Source organism: Schistocerca piceifrons, chromosome X (assembly GCF_021461385.2).
Source record: "Schistocerca piceifrons isolate TAMUIC-IGC-003096 chromosome X, iqSchPice1.1, whole genome shotgun sequence".
NCBI classification, from domain to species: domain Eukaryota; kingdom Metazoa; phylum Arthropoda; class Insecta; order Orthoptera; family Acrididae; genus Schistocerca; species Schistocerca piceifrons.
In genome coordinates, this window is record NC_060149.1 from 746,472,794 (window position 1) to 746,497,290 (window position 24,497).

Here is a 24,497-nt window from a genome sequence, read left to right on the forward strand (position 1 = left end):
TGCATAAGCATCCAGAATCTGTGACTGGATACGTGGTTACAATTTTATTTAACTTTCTCCCTTGGTGATGGGACTAGACTGGGCAGCCGTGCTTTAAACATCTCCGTAAACTCTCTGGGTTAAAAACTCATTCTCTAGGTGGAGATGGAAGTTTAGTGTTCAGTAATGTGACTACATTCAAGTTACAAAGTGAACCACCGCAACGTAAGAATGTGAGGAACACAACAGAGAAATACCATAGTCGGGCACGAATGAAATTCTCCAAAGCTTCACATGGTTTGTGCCATTAACCGAGGAAAGATTTACGGACTGCTTTTTTTTTATATGTTGGAGCTCAAACATTTCCATAATTTCGAGAACGTGATGAACATTTTCTTTTTCAACAGTGCGGAGCACCGCCACACTAGTCTAAGAACATTTCTTGAGTACGGCCTTAGTGATGGATCTTGCCACTAGGGGTGTATCGGATCTCGCATTGCACAATTCGCCTCCGACCTCGCCTGATCTCATGGAAAATGATTTTTATGGGGTTTTGTGAAAGGTTCCATCTATGTACCACCCCCTCCAGCAAGATTAGATGAACTGCAATGTGCGATAGCTATAGCAGTGAATGAAGTAAATCCAGATATACTCGAAAAAGAATGGGACGAGTTTTACTATCGTTCAGATGTCTGTCATGAGTCTGGTAGGTGGTACTTCGATCGTTTGTGAAAGATAAATGAAAACTTTGATCTTAAACGTAATTGCAAAAAAAGTACCCCAAGGTTGTACATAGATGCATGTAAAATATAAGTGCTTATACAGTCAGACGTTTATTTTGGAAGACTGCACGCTAACTGTAAAAAAGGGAACATCCGTTCACAGTTCCAGTACAGAAGGATATATCAATACCGGAAATCAAGCGGACGTCCATCTGCAAGGACAAGAGTCCCAGCTCTTGCCACGTAAACGTGTCCTACATCTTACAGCGGCCGCCACCGGCCCCTACCGAGGCAGCATGCATAATGGATCCACAGCTTCGTGCAATCGCTGCCAAATTTACACTCGCATCGGAGCAGGGCATAAATCCTGACTCGTCATGAGCAGAGCTTTTACCACTTAGCTAACCAGCTGCCATGCTCGAAAAAGTCGACTTCGTCTCAGCGGATGAAACCACATGATACGAGGGTCACTCCAAAATAAATGCACACTATTTTTTTTAATCCATCTTTTATACTACATGTTTCAAAGTTTTACAGTGTGTAGATACATCCTTTAGGAACAAAATTTTCATTTCTCCACATAATTTCCATCCCTCTCAACTGCCTTACGCCATCTTGGAACCAGCGCCTGTATATCCGCACGGTAAAATTCTGGACCAACCTGTTAGAGCTACTGTTTGGCAGCGTGTACAAGGGAGTCATCATCTTCAAACCTTGTTCCACGAAGAGAGTCTTTCAGTTTCCCAAAGAGATGACAATCACATGGAGCCAGGTCAGGACTGCAAGGCGGGTGTTTCAGTGTTGTCCATCCGATTTTTGTGATCGCTTCCATGGTTTTTTGACTGACATGTGGCCGTGCATTGTAGTGCAACAGCATAACATCCTGCTTTTGCCGATGTGGTCGAACACGACTTAGTCGAGATTGAAGTTTTTTCAGTGTCGTCACATATGCCTCAGACTTTATGATGGTTCCACTTGGCATCATGTCCACAAGCAAGAGTCCTTCGGAATCGAAAAACACCGTAGCCATAACTTTTCCAGCAGAAGGTGTGGCTTTGATTTTTTTTTTTCCTTGGGCGAATTTGCGTGATGCCACTCTATTGATTGCCTCTTCGTCTCTGGTGAAAAATGATGGAGCCATGTTCCATCACCTGTCACAGTTCTTCCAAGAAATTCATCTCCACCATTCTCGTACTGTTACAAAAGTTCGCTGCATACCGTTTTTCTTGTTTCTTTGTGAGCCACTGTCAACATCCTGGGCGCCCACCTGGCTATCTCTCATTTTAAAGATTATACATAAAATGATTCTTTGGTGTTACTATCTGCAATCTATTCAGTATTTTATCTCTGGTTAATACTGTCAGCAATTTTCACCTATTGTTGAAAATGACCCACACATTCTTTTGTTGTGATGCTGCTGTAGTGAAATTATGTGATTAACTGTGAAATGTGTTTTGAATCTAGCTTGAAGGTGCTTTTGTACAAACCTCACAAGAGTCTGTAAGTTGTATGCCTACAACCAGTTAAAATTTGCGTACTATTAACATAATGAAATATTTTTTTACAGGAAGTGAAAGAATAGAGAAGTAATATCGTGTAGTACTCAATATAGAAAGCTGGGGCATTCAACTTCAAAAACGTTTTTTTTTTAATTAGTTTGTTCACTTGAGAAATATAAAATGCCTAAAATTTCAGCTTTGTGCTGTAATCCATTTAATGAAAAGAGCCACAATAACCACAAGAAAAGCTTACAGCCTGTTTCACAATGGATGATAGCAAGAAAACCTTTCTTAACTTTAAATCAAAAAGTGTGTGACAACTGCCGTAAAAAAATTGCACGAGTAGAAATTTGTGATACGTCTAGCACCGAAAATGATGATAATCTACTGTATTCTGTGGTGAAACAAGAAAGTGAAAAGGTTTTATGTGATAGTGATGTACAAGACATTGCAGCAAGTGAGGCCTTACAAAGGTTGAACGCTTCTTTGCAGTCCGTTGGTGAATCGCCAATTAAGAAGAAACGACTGTGTGAAGCAAAATATCCTAAGGAAAAACTAATTAAATTAACTTCAACAATTCAAACAAAGGTATTATTGCTTCCTTCCGAAAAAGAAGAGGAGGTACATGATCATGCAGAATCTGAGATGATCAGTCAGCTGAAAGATAAATTTCGTACATGTACATCTCGAAGTAAACAGATGGAAATTCTTACCATATTACTTAAAAGCTGGAGTGTTGAGAAGCTTCAAGCTGAATTTAACGTAACAAATTACATGGCTCGAAGAGTAAAAGATTTGGTGAAAGCCAAACCCCAAACACCAAACACCAAACCCCAAACCTGGCAAGACTCTTGATCATACAACTGCTGATTTTGTTAGAAACTTTTATTGTTCTGATGAGATAAGCAGGGTAATGCCGGGAAAAAAGATTTTGTGCTTGTGAGAGATAATGGAGAAAAACTGCAAGTACAAAATCGGCTAGTTTTAAGTAATTTGAAAGAAATTTACGCGAACTTTAAAGACAACCATCCAGAGATCCACATTGGATTTTCGAAGTTTGCAGACCTACGTCCCAAAAATTGTGTTTTAGCTGGAAGTAGTGGTACACATAGTGTCTGTGTGTGTACTACCCATCAAAACTTCAAACTGATGCTGACTGGATGTAACATTCCTCAGCTGACAAAGGATGAAGATAATCCAATAAAAACTTACAAAGACTGCATTGCAAGAGTTGTATGTAATCCGTCATTACCTGCTTGTCATTTGGGTGAATGTAAATTCTGCCCTGGCTCAGAAACATTTAAGACATATTTACAAGATTTGTTGAATACTAATGATATTGATAATATAACTTATCAGCAATGGGTTTCCGTTGATCACACATCTCTAGAAACAATCATAAAATCGTCTGACAACTTTATTGATTTTTTTTTTTTTTGATAAATTAAAATCGCTTACACGACATTCATTTGTTGCTAGTCAACAATCAACCTTCCACAAGAGACTGAGAAATGAACTTAAAGAAGGTGAGGTCTTAGCGATTTGTGACTTTTCTGACAAGGGAACCTCCCCATCGCGACCCCCTCAGATTTAGTTATAAGTTGGCACAGTGGATAGGCCTTGATAAACTGAACACAGATCAATTGAGAAAACAGGAAGAAGTTGTGTGGAACTGTGAAAAAATAAGCAAAATATACAAACCGAGTAGTCCATTTGCCACATAGACAACATCATGGACACCGGCAGTTCAGGAGCGCCGTGGTCCCGTGGTAGCGTGAGGAGATGCAGAAGGAGAGGTCCTCGGTTCAAGTCTTCCCTCGAGTGAAAATTTCACATTCTTTATTTTTGCATAGTTATTATCTGTCCGTTGGTTCATTGACGTCTCTGTTCACTGTAATAAGGTTAGTGTCTGTGTTTTGCGACCGCACCGCAAAACCGTGCGATTAGTAGACGAAAGGACGTGCCTCTCCAATGGGAACCGAAAACATTTGATCGAAAGGTCATAGGTCAACCGATTCCTCCACGGGAAAACACATCTGATATATTCTATACGACACTGGTGACGGCATGTGCGTCACATGACAGGAATATGTTGTCGACCAACCTAACTTGTACACTTGGCGAATGGGTAAAAAGATTCTTCTACCTTGCCCGATTTACGTTTTCTTGTGAATGTGATAATCACTCCCAAAAAAAGTGATGAAAACACAAGAGTTTGTCACATAAACTGAAAATAAAAAATTAAAATTTTCACTCGATGGACGATTTGAACCAAGGTCCTTTCGGTCTGCAACTGCTCATGTTACCACGAGACCACGGCTCTCCTGCGCTATCTGTGTCCTTGATGTTACCTATCGTCCCATGAACTACTCAGTTTGTATATTTTACTCATTTTTTCACAGTTCCACACAACTTCTTCCCGTTTTCTCAATTGATCTGTGTTCAGTTTTTCAAGACCTATCCACTGTGCCAACTTATAACTAAATCTGAGGGGGGTGCGATGGGGAGGTTCCCTTGTGAGAATTACTCCTTTGTCATCCAGGACAAAGTTCAAGGCTATCATTGGACAAACATGCAAGCAACGATTCATCCCATTGTTGCTTATTACAAGGATGGGAACAAACTTTAGCACACAAGTCTTGTAATCATATCAGAATGCCTAATACATGACACTGTTGCTGTGCATTTGTTCCAATCGTACTTGATGGACTTCCTGACTGTTAAATTCGGTCGAAAACCAAGAAAAATGTATTATTTCTCTGATGGAGCAGCAGCTCATTATAAAAGTAGGAAGAACTTTATCAACCTGTGCCATCATGAAGAAGATTTCCAAACTGAAGCTGAATGGCATTTTTCAGCCACCTCGCATGGGAACGGAGCTAGTGATGGTGTTGGTGGAACAGTTAAACGACTTGCAGCTCGAGCAAGTCTGCAAAGGCCATACAGTGATCAAATAATGACATCAAAACATCTTTATATGTTTGCCAAGGATAACACAGAAGGAATGAACTTCAAGTATGCTACTAAAGAAGATCACAAAAATGAAGAAATGAAACTTATGGAGAGATTTCAGAAATGCTGCAAAATTGTAGGGACACAAAAACTTCACACTTTCATTCCTTTTAGCAAGGAAAAAATAATAACAAAAGGGTATTAAAACTCTGATGATAGTAAAATTGAACTGGTGACAGTTTCTGATAGTGATACAATACTGTTCAAAGTCATAAAAGGATCTGTTGCTTGTGATTATAATGGACACTGGTGGTTAACCTGTGTACTTGAAAGAAATCAGGAGAAGGATGAAATCACAGTTAGTTTCTTACATCCACATGGACCATCACCATCTTTTACATTTCCGAGTCATCCAGACATTCTTTCCATAAGCAGTAGGGAAGTGAACCCTGAAACTGCTACAGGGCGAACATATAAGTTCTCCAGTGCAGAAATGTTGATGTGCAACAGACTGATTATTTCGAAGTATGAAGAAGTCCACTAATAGGACGCCTATTTGCAAATAATAGTAATTACTAACTGAATTTAGGTCTGATCTCAGGTATTCATTTTTATGTGTTTATTTATTTATTTAAGTTTTCATTTTGTATTTATTAATTACAGAAGGATAAAACATATATTTTTTGTCAATTATAAGTTATTTTTAATTTCCACATTTTACAACAACATACAGCTGGTGAGAAGTAGGACTATTATCTAAAATAATTTAGTTTTTAGGAATTTTTAAAGCATCACCCTTAACGTAAAATTGCTTTTGATAGTGATCCCATGCTCATCCCAAGTTGAAAATTTCAGAATATGTAGATCTAAAGCCGGCCGCGGTGGTCTAGCGGTTCTAGGCGCTCAGTCCGGAACCGCGCGACTGGTACGGTCGCTGGTTCGAATCCTGCCTCGGGCGTGGATGTGTGTGATGTCCTTAGGTTAGTTAGGTTTAAGTAGTTCTAAGTTCTATGGGACTGATGACCACAGATGTTAAGTCCCATAGTGCTCAGAGCCATTTGAACCATTTTTTTTGTAGATCTAAAGTGTATCTTTCACATATATTTTTTTGAGAATTTTAAAAATACAGTTTTTCAATATTCGATAAATTCAACAATGTTGTTTTTATAAACAATGTGTATCTATATATATTATATGTTTGGTATCATATAAAAGCTCTTTAAAAGAGCTTTCCAATGAAGTAAATTTTATTGTTCTAGCTTAATTAGAACACGAGTTGTAAAGAAAACAACATTGTTCCGCGAGTCAAAAATTTGTCATCTTTTCAATTTTTGAAGGTCCATTACTCGGTAACTTTTCATCAGAAAAATGTGAAAAATTTAATTTGTGTCATGATTTATGACTAGTGTATGCACACTTAATTTCAAAAAAATCTGAGAGGGTCAGGTTGTAGCACTTGTTGATTTGACATGGAATTGCCCTACTGCGATCGACAGCAGCATCTCCATACACCTTTTTCAACCTTTTGTGGATGTTTCCCACTGTCTTGTTCTCACAGCACAGGAATTATATGACAGAACGTTGCTTCTGACGAACGTGAAGTGTAGCAGCCGTTTTGAAGACATGCTGTGACGGCGCCACTCACGGGAACAGGTTGAACTAAGTTCGAAATCAAGCGGGAAGGATGTAACTACATACTGTAAAACTTTCACACATGCAGAATGAAAACTGTATTTTTACAAAAATAGTGTGCATTTTGTTTGGAGTGACCCTCGTATTTCTTTGGGTTTGACGGTCAGCTGGGGTGTCAGTCTGTACGTACCGGTCACCGTGTCAGACGTTCGGATAACATGACGTCCGCAATGAGGTCATAGAGATGGAGAACTCGCTCGGTTTGTCAAGAGAAAAGGACGGTATTGGCTTCGGCCTTGTTCAAGAAATAATCCTGCTGTTCCACACACTGTACGTGTTTTCTTTTTTTTCTTTTTTTAAATCAGGATGGTCGGAGGGGAATTTGACCTTTTAACACTCAGTTTGATTATCAACAATTCTCTGTCTTCCATTGTCGCGCTGGTGGTTAGTTTTTAATAACCATCACTTCTTCCCACCCAGACAATATAATCACTTTGAATCAATCCAGTTCCAGGCATTCATATCTTCGAGTATTCCTTCTGCGTGTCGGCATTAAGACGTAAACAGTTTTAGATGTTCGTTATATGCCACCGTATTCTCATTGCTAATTTGTAGCATCAACGACTAATGTTAACTAAAATCTTTTCCGTGGATATCATATTTCGTATCTTATTCCGAAATGAAATTCCTTCGCCTGAACACCAATTTTTCAGTTCGCAACAAGTCGACCTTTGCACTCATTTATGATATTGAGGCACTATCAATTTGGTGTCAACGATCAGTCCGGTATCATAGCTCGATAATTCCTTTACTTTCCCAAGTACGAATAAATGTTCTGTACCGACTGCCTCAATAATCTCGTGACTGTGCGCTATGGAATTATGTGATGCATCGTCTCGAAAGTAATGCTGCAGTTTAACCAAGTTTATAGTTTGTCGAGAAGTCAATAATTCATTGATCACTCGAGTTTTCCTTGCGAACACTTACAGTACACTTACGACAAGATTTATGTAATTTAGATAAGCGCTTCTGACATTTAAAAATTGTATTTCTAAATACCGAAAATAGGCATCAATAAAGACGAACTGTTGTTCTACATCTGCATCTACACCACTACTTTGCAATTCATAATTAAGTGCCGGGCACAGTGCTCATCGAACCACTTTCAAGCTATTTCTCTACCGTTCCACTCCTGGACAGCGCCCGGAAAAAATGAACACTACAGTTGTTCCGTACGAGTGCTGATCTCCCTAATTTCATTACGATGATGGTTTCTATTTATGTAGGTGGGCACCAACAAAATATTTTCCCATTTTGAGGAGAAAGTTAATGACCGAAATTTCGTAAAAAGGTCCTGCCTCAACGAAAAATACCTTCGTTTTAATGACTGCCACCCTAACTCGCGTTATCATACCCGTTACACTCTCTCCCATATTTCGCGATAATACAAAACGTGCTTCCTTTCTTTGAACATTTTCAGTATCTTCTGTCAATCCCATTTGATTCGGATCCCGTACCCTGCAGCGATGCACCAGAGGGGAACGGAGAAGCGTAGTGTAAGCGGTCTCTTTAGTAGACTTGTTGCGTCTTCTTAGTGTTCTCCCAACAAAACACAGTCGTTCGCCTTCCCCACAATGCTATCTGTTTTATCGTAATTATATTCGTAATTATAGTTCCTAAGTATTTAGTGGAATTCAAAGCCCTCATATTTAAGTGATTTGTCGTGTAACCGAAATTTAGCGGATTCCTTTTAGTACTCATGTGGATGACTCCACACTTCTCATTATTTAGGGTCAACTACCACTTCTCGTGCCATATAGGTAACTTATCTAAATCTTTTTACAATTGGTTTCTATTTTCTGATGACTTTACGAGACGGTAAATGACAGCATCATCTGCAAACGATTTGTGTGGACTGCTCAGCTTGCCTCCTAAGTCATTTATGTAGATTAGGAACAGCAGAGGGCCTATAACACTGCCCTGGAGTAAGCCAGACATCACTTCTATATTAATCGATGACTTTCCGTCAGTTATTACGAACTGTGTCCTTTATGACAGGAAATCGCGAATCCAGACGCACAACTGGGCGGATTTTCCATACACAAGCATTTGGATTAGAAGTCGCTTCAGAGGAACGGGGTCAAAAGCCTCTTGGAAATATAGGAATATAGTAACAATTTGAGATCCCCTGTCGATAGCATTAATTACTCCGTCTGAATAGAGAACTAGTTGCTTTCCACAAGAATGATATTTTCTTAATCTGCTCTGACTATTTGCCAACAGATCATATTCTTCGAGGCAATTCATAATATTTGAACGCAATATATGTTCCAAAATTCTACTGCAACTCCACGTTAGTTGTATTTGTCCGTATTTCAGCGTGCCACTCATTTCTTTTCTTAACTATTGGTGTGACCTGTGCAACTTTCCAGTCCTTGGGTACAGATCTTTCGTCGGGCGAGCGGTTGTATGTACAATCTGGACCGGAGGACTTGCCTTTATTAATTGATTTAAATAACTCCGCTTTAATGAGGATATCTGCTTCTAATTTACTCATGTTGGCAGCTATTCTTGACCTGAATTGTTGAACATTTATTTGGTCTTCTTTAGTTAAATAATTTCGGAAAACCGTGTTTAGTAACTCCGCTGCAGTGGCACTGTCATCGGTACATTACCACTGCTATCGCACAGTGAAGGATAGAGCGGCGAAGGTAAACAAATGAACTCTTTTTTTCTAGTTAGCACGCTGATGGTGTCAAGAAGAAAATTAAAGTTTAGAGCAGTATGTTCAAGTAGAGATTACACACTAAGTAGCCTTAGTGTATCAGTAAGACGACAAAAATGAAGGGACTTCTTTTAATGCAAACTCAGTATTTAATTTGTTACAGACGAATTACTAAACCAACTTGCACAGGCCTGAGAAGCGAAATACCCCGTTATAAATTATACACGAGAGAAAATCAGCAAATGAACAGAATGTTCTTAATTCTTTAGCTTTTAAACTGATACGATTCTGACTCGGAAGGCATGAGTTATAGATCATCTTAATCGTCAAAGCTTTTACTTACAAATAATAGTAGATATCCGAAGAGGAAAGAATATTAGGGTTTTATCAGATATTGGAAGAGTAAAGAATATTGGGGTTTAACATCCCATCAGCGATAGGTCATTAGAGGTGGAGCACACGCTTGGAGTGAGAAGAACGGGGTGGGATATCAGCAATGGCATTTGCATTAAGTGGTTTAGGAAAACAACGGAAAACATAAATCTGGATAACTGAATGAGGATTTGAACCAGCCTCCTTCCGAATGTAATTAGTGTGTCTTACAACTACGTCACCTCGCTCTGTGCACATTTCGGAGATGGAAATTTCAAATAACAGACTTAATTTTCTTATTTTCACTCAGTATTGTCTTATGGCAGCATACTATGGGACAGTTCTTTATTGAGGTAGAAAGTTTTCGTTGCACGGAAATACGCTGTAAGGATAATATGTGCCTTAGAACATCCAACAGATGACTCTTTAAAGCATTGTGAGTATGGACAACATCCTCGGACCATGTATATTTCTTTAAGAAGTTCTTGTCAATATTCAATCATATTTTGAAAACAATGATGGTATATAACGCTAGATATATGCATATAATATCGAAACGATAGGCTAATAGGAAACGGAGGTCACATTTTTGTCGCTATAGACGAGAAACTCTAAGCCACTGAGATATAAATTGAAGCTGCATGTGAGACTACTTATGCATGACTCACAGGAGAAAATTCTCAGGTGTAAATAAACGATCTCGATGAACCTTGGCGGGTATGCAGAGGGGTGAAAATAATGCTATACATATTTTTTCATTTTTACCCAATTTCACTTTCAAGGGATAAAACACATCCCGAACGGTACTTTGGCTTAAACTGTAACTACGTCAGCTGATAGTTGGATGGTTAGTCTTCTCCGACGATTACAGTACGATTGGAGAACTTATGTGCAAGCGAACTGGGGTTTTCTCTAAGGTTTTCGGTTACATAGGAATGTGAGTCTGGTGGCAGATAGAAGGATCCAATCTTATATTACAAAGTAAGTGCGCCCCAGAGGGCATTCCCCTATGTAAATAAACGATCTTGATGAAACTTTGTATCTATGGAGGGAGGCCAAAATAATGTAATACATATTTTCTTGGTTTTTCGCAGTTTCACTTTATGTAGATGTAGGTGTAGATGTAAAAGAATAAAACACGCCCTGAAAGATAATTTGGCATGTTAGGTTTAGGGGGTACAGCTTAGAAAACATGGTATGTAAAAATATGTGTTTCATATAAAAGTTGAAACATAATTAATATTCTTGAAAAATGTATAATCAACTTTTGTAATACTTTGAAATTTTGCAGAATACCTCTAGTTGAAACATGCGAAAACTGGTAGCTGAAATTATTATCCCTATAATATTGTGCTCACAAGTTCTTGAAAATTTTGAACGTGTTATAACATCTGCTCCATTGATACTGTGCACCGCTGTGACTCGATAAATTTGTCTAAGGAATGTATAAGTTCAGGGTTGAGGATGACATTAAGATAAGTCAAATTTTGAATGAGTCGTGCCCTTAGTGCCCCCCCCGACTAATACAACGCATTCATCGTCAATATCACGACAGTAGTACCAATGGCTGTAGTCCAGTCGGAAGGTGGAAATCCTTTCCGACTTTCTCACAAGCCACCGTTAATGTTAACACCACCTCCCTGCATGTCTAGTTTCGTCAACGCAACGACTCGGGTTTCCCTTCCGGTAGCAATCTTTCAACACACTTTCTGGTGAGAAGGCCGGCTAAGTTAATGTATCTCTATCCGTTAACACTGCCCATGCACACTATGCTACTGTGCAGGGAACAGCGTGAACCATCCAACTCCTCACTGCTTGAGAGTGGCCCAACCACGTACAAAGCACCATAAGAAAATCGGTACCCAATGAAACCCACCTATCTTTTATCCTGTTCAACAATCTTTAACGAAATCGTCTACAATTCAATTTGTAACACCTTCGTAACAAAATGGTTCAAATGGCTCTGAGCACTATGGAGCTTAACTTCTGAGGTCATGAGTCCCCTAGAACTTAGAACTACTTAAACCTAACTGACCTAAGGACATCACACACCTCCATGCCCGAGGCAGGATTCCAACCTGCGACCGTAGCGGTCGCGCGGTTCCAGACTGTAGCGCCTAGAACCGTTCGGCCACCCCGGCCGGCTCTTCGTAGCAGATGAGCCTTGCAGCATAGCTTCGTTTGCAACTGTATCACCCACTGAAACAAAGTTTCACTGAGCTCAACCATGCATTCCCAAAGATTAATCCTAGCCCGATGCTTGCAGGGAAAATCTAGGCCGAGACTCACTGAATACCCTTCGATTGAATTTTCTCTTGTTGACAAATGAGAAGCAGTTATTAGTTTTACATGTTAAAAAACATCCTATAGGTAAAATCGCATAAAAGCTTATCGTCGACAAACGGTTTCGATAGTCTTTGCTGTCATCGTCTGGTCATAAACAACTTTTTTTATAAAACGTGTTCATTGTGTGTTGGAACTTCATACCAAGTTGCCATATTAGTGGATTAAATGTAGCACGTAATGTGCTGCTAATATCACAACTTAGCACGAGATTCCAGCTCACGATGAATACGTATTGTAACAAAGCTTTTGAAGACCAAAAGATGACAGCAAAGTCTGCCGAATCCGGCTGTCGAATACAAAAAAGTATTTTCCGATCTTGGCTATAGAAAATTTTTTACTGAATATCCTTCACCTACAAAAGTTCGACTGAGCTCAGCCGTGTGTTAAAGATCAATCCTAGCACGATGTTTGTCGAATAAATCTAACCCAGGAATCACTGAATATCCTTCACCCATAAACGGGAAAAGTTCCATATGTTCCGTAAACTTTGGTTTCCTAATAATGAACTCAATTACCGCCGTACCAAACGAGTCAACACTGTTATCGCCAAACGCACATAACTTATATTGTGGTGGCCCAGGTCTGTCCTGCTCGCCAGGTTCAGACTGATAACGGACACACGTGTCCCGTGTCCACAGGAAACCTCTATTCCACACCACTCAATAATTCCACTAAACAGCATCCCCTTTGCGCACTAACTTTTGTTGTGTTACGGTCTATCGGGACTGCTTTCCGACAGTCAAAGCACTCCCGTTTGGGTTTGACGGCCGCTTATCCCGACGGCCTTCCCTTTCTGACAATCCGATGCTCGGTGGCCCACGTCACCACACGAGTAACACTCTGCTTGCCTAGACTCTTTCTGCATAAGGCCCTTACGTCCACACATGTAACGTTTCACTTCCGAAGCAAATACACGATGGTCTACCGTTGCTTCGTGGCAGAATATATCTCCTCCAATTGCGCTGCCATTCTATGAGCTGCTGTTAAAATCACCATAATCCTCATTGCGGACTATTCGTGACATTTACACAGGTATTGCGCACAAGAAAATGTATAACACTCTGTTTTATGATTTCTGCAGTAGCACCTTACTGGCCTCCGCATTCTCTGTAGGCACACATATACAGGGTGGTCCATAGATTGTGACCGGGCCAAATATCTCACGAAGTAAGCGTCAAACGAAAAAACTACAAAGAACGAAACTTGTCTAGCTTGAAAGGGGAAACCAGATGGAGCTATGGTTGGCCCGCTAGATGGCGCTGCCATAGTTCAAACGGATATCAACTGCGTTTTTTTTTTAAATACGAACCCCTATTTTTTATTACATATTCGTGTAGTACGTAAAGAAATATGAATGTTTTAGTTGGATCACTTTTTTCGCTTTATGATAGGTGGCTCTCAACTGCGCGGTTATCAGCGCCCGTACAAATTCCCAAACTTTGCCCAGTCCAGTCTCGCCTCTCTCACGAATGATGGTGAAATGACGCAGAAAACGCAAACACCCAGTCATCTCGAGGCAGGTGAAAATCCCTAACCCCGTTGGAAATCGAACCCGGGCCCCCTTCTCGGGAAGCGAGAACACGACCGCGAGACCGCGAGCTGCGGATTCAGCTATTAGACGTGTTAACTATTAGGTAATCCTTTCATTCCTTCTCTGATATAGTACGTCTACATCTAGATCTACATGGGTACTCCGCAAATCACACTTAAGTGCTTGGCAGAGGCTTCATCGAACCACCTTCATAATAATTCTCAGTTATTCTACAATCGAACAGCGCGCGGAAAAAACGAACACCTATATCTTTCCGCTCGAGCTCTGATTTACCTTACTGTGTTATGTTGATCGTTTCTCCCTATGTAGGTCACCGTCAACAAAATGCTTTCGCATTCGGAGGATGAATTTGGTGACTGGATTTTCGTGAGAAGATTACGCCGCAACGAAAAACGCCTTTCTTTTAATGATGTCCACCCCAAGTGCTGTATCATGTCAGTGATACTCTCTCCCCTATTTCGTCATAATAAAAAACGTGCTGCTCCTCTTAGAATTTTCTTGAGGTACTCCGTTAATCCTATCTAGTAAGCATCCCAGACCGCTTAGCAGTACTCCAGAGAAGGACGCACAAGCGTAGTGTTGGCAATCTCTTTAAGGATATGTTAATTTTCTAAATGTTCTGCCAATAAAACGCAGCTTTTGGTTTGACTTCCCCACAACATTTTCTGTGTGTTCTTTCCAATTTAAGTTGTTCGTAAATGTAATTCCTAGGTATTTAGTTCAATTTACGGCCTTTAATTTTGACTAATTTATCGTGTAACCGAAGTTTAACGGATTCCTTTTATAACTCATGCGAATGACCTCACACTTTTCATTATTTAGAATCAATTACCAATTTTTGCGCCATACAGATATCCTTTCTAAATCGTATTGCAATTTGTTTTGATCTTCTGATGGCTTTACTAGACGATAAACGACAGCATCATCTGCAAACAACCTAAGACCGCTGCTATAATGTCGTTATCCAGAGAGATAGAGGCAATTTACTGATTATGATGCTGAGGCAGATGTTAAAACACTGTACGTAATTTTTTAATGTTGTGTACACGCATGTGACATGAAATTCAATGACGAGACAGTACAGTAGAAGTGGCAAATGTGACAATATCTGACCACCAATATCCTGCATACATATGGTGGAGAATGATTGGTCAGTGGAGAATTATGATCAGTGGAGAATGATGGTCATTTTACAGTTTGGAGAACTTTTCTCACGTGCCATACTTGAAGCCATGGATCGAGGCAATCAGGTCTGTGCAGTAGTTTTCGATTTCCGAAAAGCATTTGGCTCGGTGACAAATCTACGGGTGCTATAAGAAATACGATCGCATGGCACATCAAAAGAAATTTGTGAATGGATTGAGGATTTTTTGATAGTGAGGACGTAGGAAAAAAATGGTTCAAATGGCTCTGAGCACTATGGGACTTAACATCTATGGTCATCAGTCCCCTAGAACTTAGAACTACTTAAACCTAACTAACCTAAGGACAGCACACAACACCCAGTCATCACGAGGCAGAGAAGACGTAGAAAGTTATCTTGGATGGAAAGTCATCGGCAGGTGTAAAAGTATCTTAAGGTGTACTTCAGGGAAGTGTTTTAGCACGCTTGCTGTTCACGTTTTCTCTAAATGACCTTGCGGATATTATTAATCTTAACCTCAGGCTCTTCGTAGATGATACAGTTATCTATAATGAAATAATATCTGAAAAAAGCTGCAGAAATATTCAGTCAGATATTGATAATCGACCAAAAGACCAAAATGGTACAAAGAGTAGCAACTTGCTTTAGAAGTGCAGAAATGTAAAACTGCCTTCATAACAGAACAAAAAATAGCAGCTTCATATGACTATGATACCAATGAGTCGCGGTTGGAATTGGTCAACTGATACAACTCCTACTTTGCGGGAATATGAAATCGAACGCTCACATAGGTACAACTGGTTACAGTGGGTGGCAGACTGGTTTATTGGTAGAATACTAGGGAAATTCATTCAATGAACAAAGGAGATTGTTTATAAGTTACTCATGCGACCCATCATAGATTATTGCTCAAGTGTGTGGGACCAGTACGAAATAGGACTAACAGTGGGTATTGAACACATACAGAGAAGGGCAGCAAAAATGGTAACATGTTTTCCTGATCTGTGGGAGGTTCTCACAGAAAAGCTGAAGAAACTGGACTGTCAGACTCTTGAAGATAGACGGAAACTATCCCGAAAAAGCCTAATTACCAAGTTTCAAGAACCAGCTTTAAATGAGGAATGTAGGAATATACTACAACTCTATACATATCCCTCCCGTAGCGATCGTGAAAGCAAAGTTAGATAAATTACAGCACGCACATGGGCATTCAAATAGTCATTCTTCCTGCGCACCATACATGAATGGAACTAGTAAAAGCCCCAATAACGAGTGCAATGCGATTTACCCTCTGCCATGCACTTCACAGTGGTTTGCAATTTCTAGATGTAGATGTATATGTAGATAATACTAGAAGGAGAAACGAGGATGTGCAAAGCATTAGGAGACGAGACGTTAGCAACACAAACATGCCTTAGACCAAGGCCGTCGGGAAACATGATCGTCTTGAGGGGGTGTAAGTGGTCTGTAACCAATGTACAATACTCTTTGGCCGTCATGGTGCCTTGCACGAGCTCCACTGCACCCACGGATGCTCACGCCAATGTTCCCCAAAGCGAAATGGAGCCGCCGCCAGCTTGTCTCCTTCCCACAGTAAAGGTGTCAAGGAGTAATTCCCCTGGGAGACAACGCTTTTCGGCTGCGGAGGCCCATCGTTAGGAGTTTTCGGCGCACTGTGTATTCAGACACACTTGTTCTCTGCCTAGCATCAAGGTCTGAAGTTAGTTCCGCCACAATTCGCCGCCTGTCCTGTTGTAACAGTCTGCCCAGCCTACGACGACCGACATCTGTAATCAGGGGTGGCCGCCCAATCCCACGACGTTTGGATGTGGGTTCACCTTGTTTTCACCACGTTTTGGAGACACTCACCACAAGCACTCCTCGAATACCCGACAAGTCGTGCGGTTTCCGAAATGCTCGTGCCGCGCCTCCGAACCATCACAATCTGCCCCCGGTCAAACTCAGAAAGATCGCGTGCCTTACCCATTCTACACACGGACAGGAGTCTTACTGATACTACATACACCGTGCGAGTGTCTGACTAGCAATCATTCCTCGCCACGTGACGCTGTTGTCGCCTCTACGTGTTTATGTAGACATTAGGCCGGTGGTCATAATGTTCTGGCTGATCAGTCTATACAGTATTGTAGGAAGAACACATGATTAAATTTGAAGGTGATTTGGTAGTAGGCCTGTACTGTTTGCGAAACTTAGTACACCGAGCTACCACATATGGCAGCAAAAATGACGCACATTTGACACGGAACGGAGGCAAACTGAGCTTGGATGACAGATGTGTTAGACAAAAGTTCATCGATCGTAATGGCTGGCGAGTGGTGGCGTGCCTGTCTCTCGTCAGTCCGTGAGCAGACGTTTCAGAGATCTGGAGAACGTGTTGACCAGGGCAACAGTAGCAACCCTCTATATCTAGGTAGTTCAGGGCAGCACGGGAAACTCAGTCTCACGTTATTTTGTCGAAAGTTAATGTCAAGAAGACTTTGAAAATACGAGGGACGATCGGAAAGTAAGGGACAATAATGTTTTCTCCCCTGGCATTGCAGCTGGAATTTCACGACGACGTAGTCTGAAAGTTGCGCTACAGAGCGTATTTTGTTTTCATGTGCAGCTCTAGTGAGAAAAGCCTGAACTACGAAACAAACAAGGCGCGCATATTGCTGTTGTCAACATGTGGAGAGCAGCGGAGTGTAGTTCGATATTTGTGGGCCAAAGGGCATAAAGAGAGTGAAATTCACAGGGACATGCTTGGCGTCTATGGAGACGACTGTCTGGACCTTGGAAATGTCTCCAGGTGGTGTGCATTCTTCTAAGAGAGCGGTGTGGACCATAGTGATTCGCCACGCTTCTGGCGGTCAATAAAATTTGCAACCCCACAGAACGTAGGAGCCATTGAGGTAGAAATTTTGGAGACCGGCGTGGATCAGTTGGTTGGTTGGTTGTTTTGGGGAAGGAGACCAGACGGCGTGGTCATCGCTCTCATCGGATTAGGGAAGGAAGTCGGCCGTGCCCTTTCAGAGGAACCATCCCGGCATTTGCCTGGAGTGATTTAGGGAAATCACGGAAAACCTAAATCAGGATGGCCGGACGCGGGATTGAACCGTCGTCCTCCCGAATGCGAGTCCAGTGTCTAACCACTGCGCCACCTCGCTCGGTGTGGATCAGTTAACGCGTTACGCAGCAGAAGGGCATCACTTTCTGAAAGGCATCGCGACTGCTGATGAGTCGTGGGCGTATCACGTAACTTCCAAAATCAAGCACAATTCTATGGAGTGGCAACATGCTGGTTCCCCGTAAGAAAAAATTCGAAGTGACTCAGTCTGTTAGGAAAACGCTAGTGACATTGTTCTGGGATGTGCATGGTGTAGTGTTGGAGGACTTTGCTGAACACGGGACCACTGCGAATGCTGCAGCATACGTTACAATTTGGGTTAAGTTGCGTCGTGCCCTTCGTGACAAACTCCACAGCGTTAAAGCTGACAGTGTCAAACTTCTTAATGACATGACAATGTGCGGCCTCATGTTGCTGCTCCTGTTCGTGAGGAAATCGTCAAATTTGGGTGGGAGGTGCTCCAGCATCCACCACACACCCCTGACCTTGCACCGTCTCACTTACACCTGTTTGGTCCCATGAAGAAATTCTTGGCCGGACAGTTCTTTGCGACAGACGCGGAAGGGAAATGAGTAGTCCGCAGATTGCTATACGTCAAACAAACGAACTTCTACGAACAGGGAATTCTGAAACTGGCACAATGTTTGGACAAATGTGCTGAGAACGTTGGTGACTACGTAGAAAAGTAGGTAAATGATTCAGGTCCATTTATGATTGTTTTGTTACCTATTAACGTTTTTGATAGTAAAATTGCTTTCCGATCTTCCCTCTTAGTACCCGACCATCGGCCTTAACTCTTCGGAAATGTGATAGCTGATTTCCAAGTTATCGGATACGCGAACTACAGGTGATCGCGTTTTGTACGTTAAAGCACCGCACATCATCACACCTGGTCGACGGCCCGTACGTGCAGCTTTCGTTCTCACATGAGCCTTCCACATGGATGCGTCAATCGTAGTGCTGTATGCAGAATCGGAACTCGTCGGAGAAGGAGACGAGATGTGACTCCTATCTTGTGTTGTTGTTGGGTGCACCAGCGTTGGCACTCCTCTTTCTGGAGCCACGTCAAGGGAAGCCGCAACATCGATAGTCATGCTGACAGTCGATTGTGCCCAAGATGTCATCGCATTGTTCGTGTGCATACTTGTCTCGCTGCAGAAAAAGGCAATTTCCTGGCTCAAGATACGTGACTGCTAACTGCACGAGTCTGAACGGACGATCAAAGAATATATCTGCTGCCTCACTCAAGTCGCGTGGGATCGTTGAGATCCCGCACGGCGTGAAGTAGGGCCCTCCCACATCAATCAATACCATAATCGCATGACAGTCGCGGGATTCCGACCAAAGCTATCATCAATGCCGCGGAACGTTAATTTAGTCTCGAGTGGTCACCATCCTACTGCTTTCGAATTGTGACACGTGATGGTAGATGTTTCTCCTTCTTCGCGATTTTCTGACAAACAAGCAACATTCAAATGTCATTTCTGAATAAGAAACTACTGGGTAATTTTTACTTACACGCAGAAAATAAATGGCGTTATTCGACTTCTTATCTGAAAGTTAATTATTTCCATATCCATGTATGTAGTATACTTCATGACAGTTTGAGGTTTGCTGGGTGCTGCATTCACTGGATTGCGAAGTTATAATCCAGCAGTGTAGTAAGTGGATGTTTAGCCCGCCCTGTTAGCCGTGCGGTCTAAGGCACTGCTTAGCAGGCGGGACGGCGTCCCGGTCCCCGGCACGAATCTTCATGGTGGGTTAGTGTTGAGGACCGGTGTGTCGCTCACACTATGGATGGTTTTTAAGGCGGTTTTCCATCCGCCTCGGTGAATCCGAGCTGGTTCTCCTTATTCCGCCTCAGTTACACTATGTCGACGATTGCTGCGCAAACACTGTCTCCAAGTACGCGTACACCGTAATTAGTCTACCACGCAAACATTGGGGTTACACTCGTCTGGTGTTAGACGTTCCTGGAGGAGGTCCACTGAGGGCCGAACTGCACAATAACCCTGGGTTCGGTGTGGGGTGGTGGTGGGGTGAGTGGACTGCTGTAGCCTGTTGCGGGGTTGTGACCCAGTGAGGGCTACGGCAGGGACGAAGCCTCTTCGCCGTTTCAAGGTCCCCAGTTCCATACAATACAATACAATACAATACAAGTGGATGCTTCGTTTGTTCGTCTGCTGTATGGAGAAACTAAACTCGTACGGTTCCATTGGTGCTTTTCGTGAGTAGATTACTATAAGTTGGTCCTAATATTCACTCATTACGCCTCGCAGTATCAACGTCAATTACACAGCACTGCACCTCCATGTACTAATAATAAGTATCTGCAGTCAGTAGTTAAATTTAGAATACATCATTTAAGTATGAGAAGGAGAGGCACTAATTAGAGAAGGCAAAGATAAACCCTTCAGTATGGACCTTTCGAACCTCCCCACTCGCGTAGACCACGAAGCTATAAGGCTTTGAACTTGTCACATCAGTCGCATTTTTATACATCAGTACTCATGTTGATCACTAACATGTGCACCAATATCCATGCAAATCCTCTTTTCAAATGATTGAATATGGAATGATTCAATTATCAAATATCATTAGGAGCTAAAGAAAGACTGTGTTCCAGTAATTACTAATAGCACCTAGCTCTACATAAATCCCAACTAACGCTTTGTTAGCGAAATATATGTTTAAGGATTTTCAAAGAAAGTACACTACATGATAAAAAAGTTCAAGCATCCTGAAGGGGAGGAGAAAACGAGACTTAAATTGAGGATTTGACCTGCAGGCCAAGTGGAGAACAACGATGAGGCCTCTTTCAAACTCTGTCGCGTGCTGATAACGCTGTCCTGCACTAGTACACGGCATATCTGTGTGATTCACAGTGATTACTCAACACATGGCGCTGTTCATTCCCCTGATATAGCCTACCAGGGCTGGCAACAACTCTGACACAAACAGCATTACTGCACTCTGGTTTCTGTTCTACCCGTCACAGAGAATTCCAAGTCATAATTTACATATCCGTCAATGGTGTGTACGTGTACGAAGTTCCATTGACATCCCACCATGTGTGGCTGCTTCACTTTTTTCTTGTCGGGCTGTGCATGTGGTCAGACTGAAAACATCTTATCCGCTGAGTAGAGACATCATAAGAACTGAAACTGCGTCTGAGGCAACACGATAGTAGGCGACGTAGTTGTATTCATGAGCTCACACCAATGGAACGAGAGTTTACTCTTCATTACTACGTCAATTGCTTTAAATACAGCTAGCGACTCACCTTCAGAATGGGTAATAATTTCAGCCGAAGTATCGAATGAAGAAACAATACTGTCCCAGATGAACGCCCATGTGTTGATGGAATATTCTATCCGTCGGAGAAAACTTCGAGAAACGCCGTGAACATTGTTACAAATGCAGGAATGTCATGTTGAATAGCCCCAGCTGACCTTATAGTAAGCAAATGCAATGACATTCGCTTAAACAGATTAAAAACCCCCATATTGTTTGATTACATCATTGCTAAACAACTATGAAATTAGACACACCTGCCTCATACCTATGGAAATCGATTCAGAGAGATTTAAGGTGGAGGAAGTACGTCACACCTAGTTGTGGGAGTGGCAGATTTCAGACTGATTCACTGAAAGCGTAAAGAGGAAGTGTACTTGTAATTCGCACTCGAAAGAGGTTGCCGACAAATTTTATTCATCAGTGTAGGACTCTTTGAAAATGGGTTACCTGAAGCGAGAGAATAATCAAAGAAGAGCTACGTGATTCGTCCCGGTTTTTTTTTTAATCAATACGAGAGCCTCACAGGAATGTTCAAGCATTTAGCGTGGGAGACGTCACAGGAAAATCGTTCTGCAACACGAAAGATTTACCGTTAACATTTTAGGAGCACTTTCCCACATATATCCCAAGCCACGACCATAACTACAAAATTAGAGGTATTTGGGATTTTACGGAGGTGTACCAAGTGGAATAGAAATGAAAGCAAATAACATTGTTATACGACACAACCTTCATCATAAACCATTTAGTGTCTTGAGCAGTTTTGCTGTTAACGTATTTGCAGAGATTTAGAGTGTATGCAAAGCCAGTAAAGTGACGTCTATTGAAAGTAGGGAACCATGATTATCATGGCGTTGAAACGTAAAGAAGCAACAGCAACCTATTCGTGTCCGTACAACTGTTCAAAATGGTTCAAATGGCTCTGAACGCTATGGGACTTAACATCTGCGGTCATCAGTCCCCTAATCTGAGAAATACTTAAATATAACTAACCTAAGGACATCACACACATCCATGCCCGAGGCAGGATTCGAACCTGCGACCGTAGCAGTCGCGCGTTTCCAGACTCTAGCGCCTAGAACCGCTCGGCCACAACGGCCGGCCGCACAACTGTATTTTTGAATCATCTCACTACGGACACACTATGAAAGATATTAAACCTGTGTACCGATTAAATGTTTGGCAACTTATATATAATGGTTTATGAATGTTTCTAGACGTACAGGGACATTGTGGCTAACTTTTCTTTTGTACCACAATTCTTCAAATTTCCTTAGACGACTCTATACGTAAATGGAACACTAGTCCGCTAATAATACTACGCAGAAGAGATAGCTATGACTGACGTATACGAATATTTTTGTAATGTGAATGGTTCTTTACGCGTTAAATAGAAAAGTACTAGTCACAGAACAGAACATTCATTAGTATATTTTGTTTTAAGAGTCGGTTTTTCGCTGTTGCTTCCTTACCGTTTTGATTCCGTAAAAACAATACGTGCTGCTGCTATAAACGGCAGTCGTCTCCCGGCGTCTGGTACAAAGATTACGGCAGCTGAACGAGCATTGCGTCGACAGTCGTAAATTGCAGAATGTTCCCGCTTCCTACAATACTCTGAGGTCATAACAGCAAAGAACAGCGAATTCTGAGTCAGCTAAGAGCTCATTTTCTGGCGACATGTCTTGTGTAGTAACAATCATATTCGCAGCCAACGAATGCTCTTCAGGTGCAGCCGGCGGAACTTATTTGATTTGCACGCTTCGTTCCTTCGTTGCGCAAGCGACACGCGCTTTAAACTGAAATGTTACACTAATCTGGAGCTTAATTTCCACGGAAAAACATAGTCAATCGATTTATCGGTGTATAAATCAGGAAAACTAATTTATACTGTGTTGATAAAAGTTCATGTCACCTCAGTAGCTACTACAGTACAAATTATGTTGTTCAGATTTTAAAATGAGCCTCCGCATAAAGATGGTTATTACGATATTTTACCATCGCTTATATTGCTTTTTTAACGAATTTCGTCACACAGACGTTCTCTTCTTAATATCGGAAACGGTTATGTCTTGCTCTATTAGTGTAAGGCTTGAAAAAATACTGAATGATATTGCTAGATTCCTAGTTGAATGAACAGTCAATGCCACGAACTAAGGGATGTGGAGCAAAAGGCTTAGTAACGGCAAAAGCAGTAACAATCTATACAAAATTAACTGGTACTACTAAAACACGTCAATAAAATTAGTGCGTAAATCTGTTATGTTACTAATCTATATGTTGTGAAGTGAAAACAGTCTCATAGTTCTTTCAGATGGGCTCTTTAAATAAAAAGAATAAAATAATATGAAATATTTGCCGTGAATTTCCATGCTTCATTTAGTACTATGTCACTGCTTCTGACAACATTTACTAGAAGAACATTTTTAAGAACGGGATGTGACACAGCACGGTATTCTATATTTGCATATCATCTTTGTAACACTGAATGAAATGGTATAACGTCTTTGCATTTTTGGTTTTCTCCTCACTAACACAAAAACAAGTTTCCTTACCGTGAAGCTCGCTTACTCATAATCCTGTCAGCGAATCCATAGTGTTTCAATTAGTCTTATTGTGAAAGCATGTAGCACCTCGTTACTTAAGCAAAAGAGTCACAAAAAATTAGTTTCTAAAATATTGTGCTTCTATTGGAAATGATATCTGCCTGTCTTTAATCGCCTTGAGAACAGCTCTGGCCCTACAGCACTTGGTATTCATCGTCGATTCTGAAGCAAAGAAGAATGTCACTTCAACCATGACGGTAAATCTATCTACCAACTACAGCTCGAGTCTCGAACGTCTGGGTTACTGAGCTGACATTCAACAACAGAGCTACCCTGTATATGGTCATCATACACTGAAAAAAAATCGGAACACAAAAAAGAACTTGTGCAACTGCAACGAAAGTTGGTAGGCGTGTTTCTACATCTGAGAAATGATATCTATTCAAATTTCGCGCCTTTCGCGTGAGAGTAGCGCTAATACCGCCATTATGAGGATGCAAATCAGGTTTGCTTTAAATACACAATGTAACGGTGGTGAGCGTACCTACCTTGGCCTCACTATTGACCGTCACCTCACCTGGATCCCTCATCTCCGTTCCATCCAATC